Below are 15497 nucleotides of genomic sequence, written 5' to 3' on the forward strand. Positions count from 1 at the left end.
TCTCATCTCTTTTTGGAAGCCATCCTAATTACATGACTCAATACTAACCTTCCTTTCCCAATCCTGCACACAGCCCTCCAGGCTTCCACAGGTAAATATTTCTGCCAATCACATTAGAAAATGATAAGAATTTAGAGCTTGAAGTAATCTTAATAGATATGTGGACCAGTCCCCTCTCCAGAAATCCTAGCAAGGGGATCCCACCTCTGCTTGAAACCTCCAAGAATGGGAATTTATTACCTCAAGCATCCTATCATTGTTCTTCCACCCATTCCTGCTAAAAACAAACAACAACAAAAACTGCCAATCAAATGTATTCAACCCTCAAAATAATAGTAGGAATAATGTTTAGTGAACTGCAGTAAGAAGGGGGGTCACCGGGATGCCTAAATAGAGCAGGGGGAATATTTTATAGAGAAGGTAGGATTTAGATACACAAAAAGAAAATAGTAAATAGATAAGTCTATAGGTATCGTGGGATCAGGAAAATAACCAAGAGCAAAGGATGGAAAGCAAGCAGGGAAAAGTAGAAAACGTCTGAGAAACTGATTAAACACTCCTAAAAAAAAATGCTGTGGACTAATGAGGGATAAGACCACCAGATAAGTGACAAGCTTTGAATGCTAATCTAAAAAATTGAGAGTTTAGGCTGTAATTAATGGAAAGTCATTGAAGTTTAGGAGATAGAATAGAGACTTGAGAAACATTTTAAGTTCTAGAACAGAAAAACTGTTGAGGCCATCTAATTCACTCACTCATTTTGTATCACAAAAATACAAAAAGACCAAAAGAGATGACCCAGTTTTTCCGGGAATACACAGGTGCATGGGGAGAGCTTTGTTTTAGACAGTGAAGAATCTAGTTATAATCTGAAGGGTAGATTGGACAGGGAGAGGCTAAAAGCAGAGATCAGTTAAGAGGATGTTGACATTATCGATAATCAAGATATAAGGTTATCACTTCTTCTGAATTAAAGTGGTCAAAAAATCTTTATAATAAAATTCCATAAGAACTAACATATTAAAAAAAAAAAGAAAGAAAAATGTTGTTGAAGAGGTGTACTTAAGGATTTGGCTTACAGAATTTATCTGCTTAAAAAGCAAGTGAGAGGCCTGTTAACATATCCGCACCATTACAGGTATTTAAGTGAGAGACTAGCTGCTTGCATATATCAGGTGTGATGACCTGCCTGTACTGTGAAGAGAAACCTAAGTTAACTATGCCAGACAATAACATCATTAACTATTCCAAAAACTGAGTTCCATTTAAAGGCCAATAAAGTTAGAAAAATGGCTGCTGAATACAGTAAGTGATAATGTTTTTGTATATGATTAGTAAACATTTCTCCTCTGCTAAGCCCAAAAGAAAAATTCAGAGACACAAAAGTCAACCTTGGGTAAAGCATATTGTTTTTGTGAACTCTTCTGCAGGCCTGAGAGCATACATAGATTTTTCTACAATCACCAGCTCAGCCCTAAGCAGCCTCCCAGGATCTGAAAACACACCTCTTACATGGATGCCCGGTACACACATACACATCTTTCATTCACCAAACACTTTCTCCCTTGTCCTATAATCACATCTTGACATTTCACTACTTTCAGGAAATATTTTTCTAGTAGATTAGAAAATGCAAATGATCTTGAACTCTGCCCTGTCCAAAGACCCAGCTTTGACAATTATATACTTCTCTATTTCCACAGCAACAAAAGCATTGACATCTTTGCTTGCAAACAATATTTATTTCACAATCTATTAAATATTTATTCTCTTTTCTAGATGGCATTGATATTATATGTCTGTCTGCATCAGCAAAATTTTATGATTTTAGGCTCTGTCACTTTTAGTGCACTGACAGAATTTCAAGCAATAGCTGCTATTGTTGGTGCCTGATAAAAACTATGTGTAATAAAAAACATATTCTGATAGACTAAATCCTATTTGTAATAGTCTGAGGAATTAACAGTTTATTAACAGATATTATTAACCTTTCTGATCCAAACAAGTTTGTGCATTTACCAACTCTTAATCCCGAAGATCTAATCTTGTCTCCAAAGCTTGCATCTTCCTTTTCCAATCCAATTTTTTGTTGCTGACCATGATGTCAATTGTTCCATTAATTCCTGAAGCTCAGCCTCACAAGGAGAAGCTCTGTAGAAAGTAAAATATATTTTTAAAGAGTGAAATGTAAGAACAAGAAAATTATTATATTGCTCCAAATAGATAATTTCCTCAAATCGATTAATTATTTAAATAAGACGTCTGAAAGGTAGAGGTTAATTTTTAAATTAAAACTAAAAGGTAATTTCAGAGCTAACAGTGTATATATATTAAATTTGTTAAAATGACATTTTTTGAAGTACAGTTGCTGTCATATATAATCAACACATTGATGAAGTCACTGCCTCCATTCTCTCAGTGCAAGCAGCAACACCTGGATCTCCTTGACCCAATAGTTTTGAATGGTTTATTCAACCGCAGATAGATTCTTCTCGGAATACAGTGCATTCCGAAGTCTCCCAGCATTCCAGAGCTAAAGCCAAAGGCTCTCAATTTTTACTTAACCTAAAACAAATTTGAGGAAAGGAATTACTAATTCCTCTGTAAATAACCTAATTGAATTTTTTTAATACATATATATTTTATTATTACAGTGACATTGGTTAATGAAATCCAGTAAGTTTTAAGTGTACAATTCAACAGTAAAGTATATATATATATATACACACACACACACACATATATATATACACATAGCATTGTGTGTTCACTGCCCTCGATTGAATTTTAATTGGAGTTCTGATGTGGAGAAAAACAGGAGAACTTAAAAAGAATGGTTTCCACACCATTTCCTTTTTTATAACAATGTGTATCACCCTTTACTGTAAATACATTCTGCCTATTTTTTCTGCTACTGTAAGATCTGAAAGAAAAGGACTATATCAGTCTTGTTCATCACTGTCTCACCAGAGGTCAGCACAGCACCCCAGCACACACCAGAAGCTCAATAAATCTTTGAAAAATGAAAAAAAAATAAAATAAAATTTTTAGGATAAACTGACAAGAATTTGGGAGTTGGTTATATGTGATGAACAATGGATAGAGAGGAACTATATCATAGCAGAGGTAGTGCTTAAGAGCATGGTTTTGTTTTCAAAAGATGGGAGTGGATTCTTGGCTCAGTCACTTATTAATTATGTGACCTTGGACAAGTTACTCGACATCATTAAGCTTCAGTTGCATGTTTGCTAAACGGCAGTAATAATAGTTACTACATCATAAGATTTTTGTAAGAATTATATAAAGTAATTCAACAAAAATTTAACACAGTGTCTGTCACATAGTAAATAATAAATATCAGCTGTTTGTTTTTTTTATAACTAAGGGTGACAAAATTTTACACCTAAGAAACTGATAATAACGATATTAACAGAAATAGGGAAGACCAGAAGGAGCTAGCTAGAGGAAGATGAGCCTGGTGCAATGTTGAATCTGATGGAGGATGATACAAGAGAAAAAATATGCAGTAATCAATTAAAGATAGTTATTTGAGGTTCAGAAGAGATGCTAGGCCTAAGGAGAGACGTGTGGGAATTATCTGCATAAAAGTGAGTCTAAAAAGCATTTTTTAAAAGGAGCAATAATTACCATTCACTTGTTACACAGAAATGAATAATAGTAACATTTATTGAAAGATTGCTCTGTGCCAGGCACAAAGTGCTTTACTTATAGTAACTTGTTTAATCCACACAACCACTTAATGGGGTGAATACTACTATTATCCACATTTTTAGGTAGGGAAACTGAGGCTCATTCAGGGTCAATAACTTGTCCAAGTTCAGACAGCTGGAAGAGGTAGAACCAGGATTTAAAGCCAGTCCTTGCAATGCCAGCATGAGAGCGTGAGCTCTAAACCACGTGTGTGCTGCACAAAGCTTTATTCTTAGGTCTGGCTTCCATGGGTGTATCACTATGGGGTGCAAAGAAATCATAATTCAAGACCAACAGGACAGCTATCTTTAATACAGTACAAAGAATAGAATTGATTCAGGTCATGACTGTCTTGTTATTAATGATTTAAAGAATCAGAGTAACTAATGCATTATGCCCACATGTGAGAAACAGAAAGGCATCTTGGGATGCAAGGCAAAGAGAGAACATTCATAACAGTAATTGGGAACAAGCCCCCAGGGAATCCTCATGGCCCATAATCAAGAATGAAGTATGAACCCTCCCACCTTTGACTCCAGAGTCAAACTACAAATCAAACAGCAGGATCATTTGGTGAAGGTAATTGCCTCTGTTTCACAAAAACTATACACAGCTCATCTGTCTGCTTCTGGCTCTAGACTATGCATATGAAAACTACCTCCTCAATCTTATAAGTGAGGCCCTGATCTCAAAGAGATGGCTGGAGAGAGAGAGTTTTTTGAGAAACCTGCATTATTTGCTGATTGGGGAAGGAAGTCTTGAGAGTCTCCTCACATAGTCTGGTGCAACAACTATATTAGGTGGGCACTATTCTAATTCCTGTCTTACAGATGGGGAAACTGAAGCACAGGAAGGTTAAATAACTAACTCAAGGCCACAAAACTAGTAAGTAGCAGAGCCTGGATGTGAATCCATCTGATTCTTGCTCCAGAGCTTACATGCTTAATTACCATACTATGCACCATAGACGATGATGTCCTCAGAAATCATAGACTTCCTTGGCCCAATGAGATCTTAAAAGTCATAGTCCAACCACAAGTACAACAGTCATCTTTTTTCCTCCTATTGAACAGTATTGCCTTCCTCTGAAACCCTTTCGTTGTCTTGCCAATGAACAGTGACACTAATGCCATTGATCTTTTCTCCTTAAACTCCTTGATCCCATGTATTTTTACATTCTTTTACCATCCTTCTCTGGATTCTACTTTCTAAGCTTAGGTATAATAGAGCCTTTAGCAAAAACATAGGCTCATTACCTATAACAGTCTCTCTGTGTGCCATGGCCCTGGCCTAGTCTTTCAGGCTAAAACTCCTGAAAGGGGGCATTTCAATGGTGTGTTAACCCAATGCACAGAAACAATGGACAGTGATTGCTTAAGCCTTTTAGTAAAAAAGTTTTAGGCCTGGGCCTATAACTACCCACCATGACCTGCCCATTTAGGAATTTATGATCAGATCAGCCTATGAGATTCCTTTCTGTGGAAACTCTTTTTTCATCCACAAAATGTTGGTGTAAGAAATATCCAAACCTCCAGAGAATTATTATACGAGTTTATATGAGCCAAAACTTGTCAGGAAGCAAGATCTCCAACCTTTGAAGGGTATTACTTCTGCTATTTCAAAAGTGTGTTAACCTAGATGCATAAGAAAAATGGACAGAGCTTGCATAAAACCTTTCACTAAAGAAGTTATAGGCCTGGGGAATGATTACCCAGAATGACCTGCCCATTAAGGAATTTATGATCAGATCACCCTGTGAAGGTACTTTCCATAAAACCTCTTTTTTGTCCACATAAATAGCAAATGTTGGTTTCTCACAGTTATAACAACTGGGAAGTTCAAGATTGTGGTGCTGACAGATCCTGTGTCTGGTGAGAATCCCCTTCCTCCCTGATAGCAGTCTTCTCACTGTAACCTCACGTGGTGGAAGCAGCAAGGGATCTCTCTGAGGTTTTTTGGTTTTTTTTTTTAATTATACGTTTATTTAATTATTTATTTATTTACTTACTTACTTACTTACTTTTATGGTGGCATTGGTTAATAAAATCCAAAAAGTTTCATCTGTACACTTTAACAATAAGGCATATATATATTTACACTGTGTGTTCACCTCCCATAGTTAGATTTCTTTCTGTCCCACATTTTGATCACCTTTACCCCATCTACCTCCCCCCTTCCCCCACTCTCTACCCTCTGGTAAACACTAGTCTATATAATCTGAGGTCTTTTTTTATCAGAATACTAATGCTATTCATGAGAGCTCCACCCTGTTGACCCAATCACCTCTTAAAGGTTCTACCTCCTAATACCATCACCTGGGGGGGCGGTTAGAATTTCAACATGAATTTTGGGGGGGCATAAATATTCAGCCTTTTGCAGTGAACAAAACCAAACTTACCCAAAGTATATGGCAGGGCCAGCATGTCTGCAATTAGTTACCCTTCCTCCCCCGCAGTCATTCTGGGAGCCTAGTACTTACCAGGCAGGTATGGCTCTGCCATCTCGATACAAGGCCTGTGTGCACCACAACAGGACAGAGAGAGCTGGAGAGTCATGCAGTAGCTCTTAAATAATTGGTTTGACCTAGAAGTGACACCTATCACTGCTCTTTTCAGCCCATTGACCAGAATTAGTCAAATGGCTAAGAGAGCTAGAAAATATGGAGAAGCAGGTGGCATTCTGTCAGCAGGCAAAGTCTTTGCCTTCATCTCATTAATGTATTTTACCCTGTAATCTTTCTTCCTTTCCCAGTCTAGTCACAGCCCATCTACTTGTACCCTGGACTTTAACCTTTTACCTCTAAATCCACAAATTATAGTTTAATCTGATTCTTGTGCTTTTGAGTGTTTTATCTCCTTCTAGATGACCCTGTTTCTGCCCTTTCACTAGCATGCCTCACAGTTGGAATATTTTCTCCCTGGTCCCCATGCTTAGTTTTGCATCTAGTCATTTTCCAGGAGCTATCCAGCTGAGGGTGTTCTAGGAAGACCACCTAAACTTTCTGTACTTAAACTTTCTGTTATTAAGAGCAAAAAACACTCTTTCTCTGGAGCAAAGTGAAAAAAGGGAAACTGGAAATACTGAAGGGATTAAAGGAGGTTGAACAAATTTTCTGGAAGCCAGGCACAGGAGCCACCCCTGGTCCAAGGACAGTTTAATACAGGTCAGACAAAAAGAGCCCTGGGGGAAGGGCTTTTAAGCTTACAGAATGAGTCACCCAAAGATGTGCCTTAGTAGTATGCAGATTACTTTGAACTAAAGGCAATTTTAGCTTCAAGAGAAACTCCTTTCTCCTCCCCTTAACTATCTAGAAGAATTTGAATTAGAGGCCTTGCCCATACGAGATTATCAGAGATAACTTGTTTCCACATATCTACAGGGCAAGGCAAACTTTTATTAAAGATCTGTTCTTCTTATCCTACTTACATCACCAAAACTATGGGAAAGGGGCTTTGGTTCTTTTGGCTGGCTGAATAAAAAATCAACAAGAGGCAGATTGATAAGGGAAAATCGAATTTAATATCATGCATGAGGGGAATCTCTCATGTATGCGGAATCTCTGACTCTCTCATGTATGTGGGGTTCCTGCACGCAAGATATTAAATTTGATTCTCTCTTGTTAATCTACTTCCTGTTGTTATGTTTATTCAGCCAGCCAAAGGAACTAGAGGAGGGAAAGGGGAATTTTTTCCCTTTCCCACAGGCCCCAAAGCCCTCTGGTAAAAACAGGTCTTCTTCTGCCACAGTTTACTCATATTCTGATCAGATTGAGCATTAGTGTCATGATTTTGTTCTTTATTAAACACACTGCAAGAGCAGTATTTAAGGAAACTTAAAGAAAAATTAATTTTACCAATCTAAAAATTATTGTTCTTTGCATGCTTCTTTCCAGTAGTAAAGCAGGAAAAAAAAAATATTTTCCTCTACCTATATTGGATTCTTTAGCTGGGACCCTATAAATTAGACTGGTCAAAGACAGATTAACAAAACAGAAAGAGGGAGAAAAAATGGCATAGATGATAGAGGCTCTGTTCATCCCTCTGGTGACCAAATCAAAGTTGTGACAGAAATAAGGAACAGCAATAAGGAAAAATCGCCTGGGATCTAGAGGAATAAGCTATACAACTAGGGAGAAGTCCAAGAAAGCACCCTGCAATGGCAGAAGGTAGGACAGGGCGAAGACACCGGGCTGCCCACTCCCGAGAGCAGCTAAGTGAGATGGAGGCTGCGGCAGTGGCAGTGGCAGACACCTCTTAAAGGGGCCAATCAGCATTAGTGAAGAAAATCAGATGTTGAACAGCTGTTTGAAGAAATAACGATGAAAAACTTCCCTAACTTGGTGAAGGAAATGTACATAAAACCCCAGGAAGCTCAGAGAACTCTAAAAATCAGGGATCCAAAGAGGCCCACACCAAGACACATCATAATTAAAATGCCAAAGGTTAAATACAAAGAAAGATTAAAAGCAGGAAGAGAAAAACAAACAATTACTTATAAGGGAACACCCATAAGACTGGCAGCTGATTTCTCAAAAGAAACTATGCAAGACAGAAGAAAGGGCTTGGCAAAAAATATTCGACAGGATGAAGACCCAGGATATACAACCAAGAATAATTTATCCAGCAGAGCTATCATTTAGAGTTGAAGGATAGATAAAGAGCTTCCTAGACAAAAATAAGCTAAAAAAATTTATTACCGCCAAGCCAGTATTACAGGAAATGTTGGAGGGACTTCTTTAAGAAGAAAAACATGTATCAAAAACAGGAATAAAGAATGGTAACAATTACGTTCCTGTCAATAAGTACCTTAAATGGAAAAGAATTAAGTGCTCCAACCAAAAGATAGAGTGTCCGAAAGGATAAGAAAACAAGCCACCTGCATATGAAAAGGAAGGGGATGGAAAAAGATATTGCTTTGATGGACCTAGAAGGTATTTAAGTCAGACAAAGATAAAAACTATATGATTTCACTTAATATGTGGAATCTAAGGACTAAAAAGAACAAACTAATAAAAAACAGACTCAAATATAGTGGACAATTTGGTGTCGGACAGAGGGGAAGGGAGTTTGAGGGACTGGGAGAATGGGGTGAAGGTCTAAAGAAGTACAAATTAGTAGCTGATGGATGGTCATGGGGGTGGGGAGCATGGCGTAGGGAATGCAGTTAGCATTAATACATTGGCTAGGAGGAGGGCCAGGGGAGGGAGAGTGCAATTGGGGGGGATCGTTTTATAAACTATATAGATGTCTAACCAACATACTGTATACTTGAAACTAAAATAAAAATAATAATAATTAAACAAAACAAAACGAATAGACAGAAGTTGATTAACATGTGCATGGCCTATCTAGACATGGAAACATCCAGTGATGAGCAACCCAAAGGGGTGCCTTTAGAATTTGGGCTTTTATACCATCTTAGGCTAAACAAAGGAAAGTAATTTGGGGCCATCTAGACAGGGGAAGCAAGTTGTGGGTAGGTGACTAGGAAAAATATGGTAAACACCTGTTCTTTAGTAAGTTTGTCATATAGATTTATGTGGTGTCTTCTCCATTAATAAGAGTTGTCAAGAGTTGTCCTCTTTCTGGTTAGGGGGAAGGGAAACACCTTTTATAAATTTCCTTAGGAAAACTTGTGCCCTGTTTTTAGAGCTTTTCCTGAGTCTGCTGGTTCTTGATGGCCTGTAGCTCAAAATAATCCATATGCCAAAGCGGCAAACTGCATTTTGGGGTGGCATATTCTGGTATTCTTCAGAGTCTTTGTTCATTTTTACATATTTGTGATTTTGCCAAATATACAACTAGCAAACAAGTATTTTCTTTAAAAGGGGTATATCCCTGAGAAAAGAACACATAAAGTGGATGACTTAGTTGTTTATATTTTAGTAAGAATTAGCCTGAGGAGCCATTTTATTCTTTAACGATTGGTTGGGATCAAGACATTAAAGGTCAGGTACAGAAGTAGTAGTCGTGGAGCTGGTGGGGCTGTGATATCAGTATCAGCTTTTGGCTGTTCTACGGTAGCAAACAATTGTTGAGTCTTGGAGAATGGAAGGCCAATGGAAGTAGAATATTAAAATTAGGAAAAGTATCAGAAAAAGAGAGTGGTTGGCTCCAAAAGCAAATTTTGCCAGCCTAATAATTTTAAGAGGAGATCTAGTGAACAGGGTCTTAAAACTCACCTATTCAACTCTAATCTTTGTTTCCCTTGACATCATCTCTGCCATGTGCTGCCCAAGCTGGGTTTAAATTACTTCATTGCTGGGGACCGCACTATTTTCTAAGATCTCCCTAATCATTTTTGGACAACTCCTACTAATTAAAAAAAATTTCTTATATTGAGGAAAAAATATAGCGCTCATATCTTTGGTTAAATTCTTACCTTTAGTCCTCCTCCTACATGACGTGTTGTTTGAAGACAGCTCATTAATCTTCTTGAAGGCTGTTCTTCAAAAAGGAATCATGTCCAGTAACTTCAAGCTTTCTTTTCATGTCAAGGCTTCAAGTCCCAACCAGGCCATTTTCCCTAGAACATACTTGCCCTCTGTAGTTTTCAAGGGACAAACCATCCTGAATAAGTTTTGAGAAGAAAATGTAGAATCTTTCCAAGAGAACAGACACTGCTGAAGACACATTGAGTATGATTTTGAAATAGTGACTGTAGTAAGAAGAGACGTCCATAGCAAAGGGAGCTGGGCTTGGCCCCTTGCTAATAATTCTACAGCAATTAATAACCTTAGCTTACATTTATTGAATACTTATGGGCCAAGCACTATTCTGCATGCTTTATGTGTATTATCTCATTGAACCTTCACAACAGCCCTATGAAATGTGTACTCTTGATGGAAGGTGGGGCAAAACTCCCCTGAGTGGGGACTCAAGTTCTACACTGAGAGAGGTAGTAAAGGTTCTTGACTGAGCACAGGAAAAAATTCAAGCACACGCCAGAATTGGAGACAAAAGAAAAGTTTATTAGAGAAGGAATAATGTTCCATAGATAGAGCATGGTCTCTATTCTGATACAGACAATGAGACAAACCTTGAGCGTTTGAGGAATTCAGTTTATATGTGATTTTTAGTTTCTATGAATTACAGTTTAAAGACTTAGTTTCCCTATTCCTTTGATGGTATGGGTATGCAGAGTGAAAGGTATGGGTATGCAGTGTGAAAGGCATGCTGGCGATCTCAGCCTTTGTTCTATAGGTTTCCCATGGTCTGGTCATAGGGAATGAATAATTGGGTTTATTTTGTGTGGAGTAGGACATGAGTCTTGGACATAAAGACTCTGTTTTCCTCTCCTGATATGGGTAAATAGTTTGTTAGTTATCCCATCAGGAATCTTCCTTGGTTTGTAGGTTTCCCATGATCTGGTAACAGCACAGTTGTAGACTCTGAATACAACTTGTCAGTTTGTGTAGTTCTCATGCCTGTTTCCTGTATCACTCTTATCTCAAACCTTTATAGATGAGGAAACTGAGGTACAGAGAATAATTTGCTCAAGGCATCACAGGTAATAAGTGGCAGAAGCACAATTCAGATCCCCGGCAGCTAGCTCCAGACCTGTTATACTCTCTCAATGTTGTTTATTGCTTAGTGTTTGCCTGGGATTTTGAATTTTAACATTTTTACAAAGCAATAAAGAATACATCCCTCTGAATCTCGCTTTCTGCTAATTTGATAGTGATCAACAGAATGTTATTCCTCTACATGTAACATTTACATTATATTAGAATGTGACATCAGCCAAGGATATGTCTCCTTCCAGACCTATGGTCTTATGTCAAATGTATTAACTGGCTTTTGACTTAGGAATTGGAAGAAAGGGAGATCGAATGAGACACTGCTGGAAGTTCAGAGCTCTAAATACTCATTCCAACACAGTCATAGGTTTACATGTAACTGTGGATGATTCCTCAGTTATAAAATGAGGGAATTAGATTCCATTCTGTACTGGCTAAGGGATCTCCTAATGCTGAAATCTCATGTCCAAAGGAGAAAGCTTCCTACCAGGAATTTCCAGCACTGTGGCAGAAGAAAAGAGAAAGAGCAAATATGTATTTTGAAAGAGGCAGACTCTCTGGTGCCCCTTGAGTCACACACATCAAACTGAAATGAACGAATGAGTGTCTGTTCCCTGCTTCTGATGTGTGAAGTTGTCGATTGGGCAATGGTTACTACGCTTAAGTTTTCATCTGGCTCTCTTGCCCCTACTAAAAATAAGCCACCAGTGTTAGGGCTGAGTCATTTTCATACATGAATATGTGAAGGAAAAGAAGTGACAAAGGTCATAGAGGCTCTGTGGATTATTTCCCTTTTGATTAGACACCACACCTTGTTCCCAATCAGCCCCTCTTTTTCTGTTTTATTTCAGATAAACTGTATACCTTAAATAGAAAACATACTTAATGGTACATTATTGTGTTTTAGATTGTTTATATCCTGTTCTCTGTTGTGGATTGGCCTTGTCCTTAGAGCTGGGTTTTGTACTTTTCTGAGGAATAGAGGTTAACGTTAACATTTGTGATTGCCTTTACGGTTCCCAAAGTGAGTATGTATATATAATTTCTTTTGAATTGTCAGTAGTCCCTCTGGTGATGTGGTAACTGAGGATAGATTCTAGGTATTCTCTAGACATAGTAAGTCTTATCAGAACAGGACCCATCTTGGGCAGAATTGTAAAGTAATTTTGCTTGTTTTAAGATGATTTTTCTATTTAGTTTTTCGGGATTCTTTCCCACCTTCTGGGATCTCCATTTTCTATCCCCGTCCATGTGGCCAGTGCCATCATCCTGCTTTCTACGGAAAGCTTCTCAGTCTTTAGACCTTAGTCACTTCAGCCGTAAAAATGGGAAAAAAAGTTGGAAGAGGAAGACAATAAAGGTTTTCTTTCTCTAACTTCTTTTTTCAAACCTGCATTTCTAAGAAGCAGTGACATAAACTCCTAAAAGAGCTCAGGCTTCTTTCTCCTACCTAATAAAATTTCCATTCCCTTAGGGGAGCTGATTTCAACCAACTATTTGGTAGAAAACAGTTGACTAAACAAAATCTAAAAGGTGAATATTGGATCATGTGTTTCATAAAGTAATTCTAGGAGTATTATTCACAAACAAGACTTAAATAATTCATTAATTAATGACTTCAAATGGTTTATCCAGCTACCATCATTCTTTGTGATCCAGTCCAGAAGCAACTCAAACCAAAAGTGTCCAAAACGAACATATTATTTTATTTAAAAAAACTACTTTCCTTTCTGAATTAGCTCTCTTGATTGATGGTACCATCATTTATCCATTTGCCCAAGCTGGAAACCTGTGAGTCCTTTTATGTCACCCTCTAAATCTACCAAGTTCTATCTATTGGATCTTTCGATTATTTCTCAAGCCCGTACCATTGCCATGACCTTAACCTGGGGGAAAGGTGGGGCAGGGAGGGAGAATAGAAAGATATAGATGGAATGCAAAGAGAGAGATCTAAATAAGATCAGTTTAAGCTGTGGGTGAAAAGAGGGGTTCTATGGAAAGTAACCTCTTGGGCTGATCTGATCATAAATTCCTAACTGGGCAGGTCATGGTGGGTAGTCACACCTCAGACAGATAACTTTTTAGTAAGATTTATCTTCGCTTTAAGCCAACCCTGTCCATTCTTCTTGTGCACGTAGGTTAACACACCTTTGAAATGCCAAAAGTACAGAAGTAATATCCCTCGAAACAGGTATTAACCCTCAAGAGAGCACATAATCTTAACCATCCTCTAATCCAATCCCTGCTTTGCTTTCTCCCACCTCCATGTACATTCATTCCCTCATTTCAAACTCATACAAGCTGCTGCAAATTGTTATTCTCCTGAGCATTTGAGATCTTGCTCCCCATCACATGTCTTTGGTTTAGCTCAACTCATAAAAATTTTCTATATGTTTGGACATTTCTTATGTCAACACAGAACATGCACCAAAGACATTATACAAAGTTCTTGATCTCTATCTACAGTACTCAATCCCCATCATCACATTTAGCCTATCAGTAGTCTATCCTGCAGGGCTCCCAAGATAAAGAGAAAATACCTCTCTTCTTTATTAAGGGGGGTTTTGCCCAGGAATTGAAGTTGAGATAGAGAAAGAACATATGGGGAAAAGGCATCATTTTTCATAATAGGGAGGCAAGGAGAAGAGAAATGAAGAGAATAAAACTATCAGATATATGACCACAGTTTTGGAAGTCTAGACTTTGTCCCAGAAAGTAGGAGGTGTGTTTAATAAATGAAAGTAACATGGAGGGTCCTACCCCCTCTTATCTGGGACTCAGAAAGATGCTGCACTGAAGACTGTCCCTTACCAAACTACTTTGGAACAAACACATCAAGTTGTCTGTGCTGTAGGGTTAGGCTGTGGGAGGCCCATAGGCTTAGCTTTCTGATCCTGGCCTGGGAACTTAGGGTGGGGGTGGATGGTAGGCAGCAGGTGGCTCTGAAGTGAGGGCTGCAGTGAAGACTACCATCACAGACAGACTTCAGAGATGCCTCACATAACATCAGAGTCAAAGGAGGACAAATTAGACAAGAAGTGATAACAAAAAAGTAGACTCTGAGTTCCAGTAGCTCAAAACTTAACTTTGAAGGCCAGCTGTATATCCAGAGACCAGGAAAGCAAGGAACATTGCTTAGAGGATAGAAGGACAGAGAGTAAAGATCATTGCATGGATCCAAAGACATTCACCTTTATCCACCTCGATCAATTGGCAGAAAACGCACGAATACTCTTAAAGAAGGAGCAGGAGAGGTTAGCTCAAAGATTCAGCATTCTTATCCAAGAGAGACTGCCTGTGACCTAAGGTGACTGTTTTAGTAATCTTAGACTAAGCTTTCCTTTGAATTTGGTCTGTTCTGTGACTATGGTCTTCGGAAGCAGGCCAGGTTAGGTTAAGACAAAACAAATAAGAGAAATTTCTATGTTTATCTGAATCTGTAAGTTAAATTCTAAACTAAGCCTCTGCCTAGATTACCTTCCCCTTGGCAAAATCCTCCAGGAAGCCCTCACCTAAATGACTTCCAAATAGAGTTGACCATTCTTTCTTCTTTATCATCATTGCACCTTGTACATATTTAGATGGTTGCACTTATACATAATTTATGCTTCCCCGGTCCGCCTCCCTTACTAGACTGCTTGTCTTTAGGGCAGTATTGTGCCTGATTCATCCTGACCTTGGGCTAGCACCTTCACGTAGGGACTAGCACAAGATTTGGCATTTAATAAGCAATAAATGTTGAATTGCACTGAGTTCTTAAAGATGGTGGATTTCAGAAGTGATGTTTTTGGTCATTGAGACCTCCCCCCAAAATTATATACATAAACTATTTGGCATTTAGGAATATTAGTTTCTTCTTCTTTTCACTCCTTTTCCAGCATGACTGTTATTAAGTGTGTCAAAACTATTTTCTAAACTAGAATGGATTTGCGATATCATTCATAATGAAATCCATTTAAAAACTTTTTTGGAAATGGGCTCTAGCTTGTCTGATATTTCCTAAAATTATTATCTATACCTTTCTCATTTATTTGCTTAGGAGACTCAAGAGAGAGTGAAATGGGAGTATAAAATTCAGGTTTCTTGCTGGGGAGTGTTACTGGATCTCACCTGCTCCAGAGAAAGCATGTCTCCTTGTACTTGACTCTTCTCCCACAAGGACAATGAAGACTTCCTGAATCACCTTACAGATTGTTAAACGTTAATCATGTGATCTGAGAGATGGGATTATCTGGGTGATTTTAATTATCTTCTTTGAGCTTTTCTG

Source organism: Pteropus vampyrus, unplaced genomic scaffold (assembly GCF_000151845.1).
Source record: "Pteropus vampyrus isolate Shadow unplaced genomic scaffold, Pvam_2.0 Scaffold104, whole genome shotgun sequence".
NCBI classification, from domain to species: Eukaryota; Metazoa; Chordata; class Mammalia; order Chiroptera; family Pteropodidae; genus Pteropus; species Pteropus vampyrus.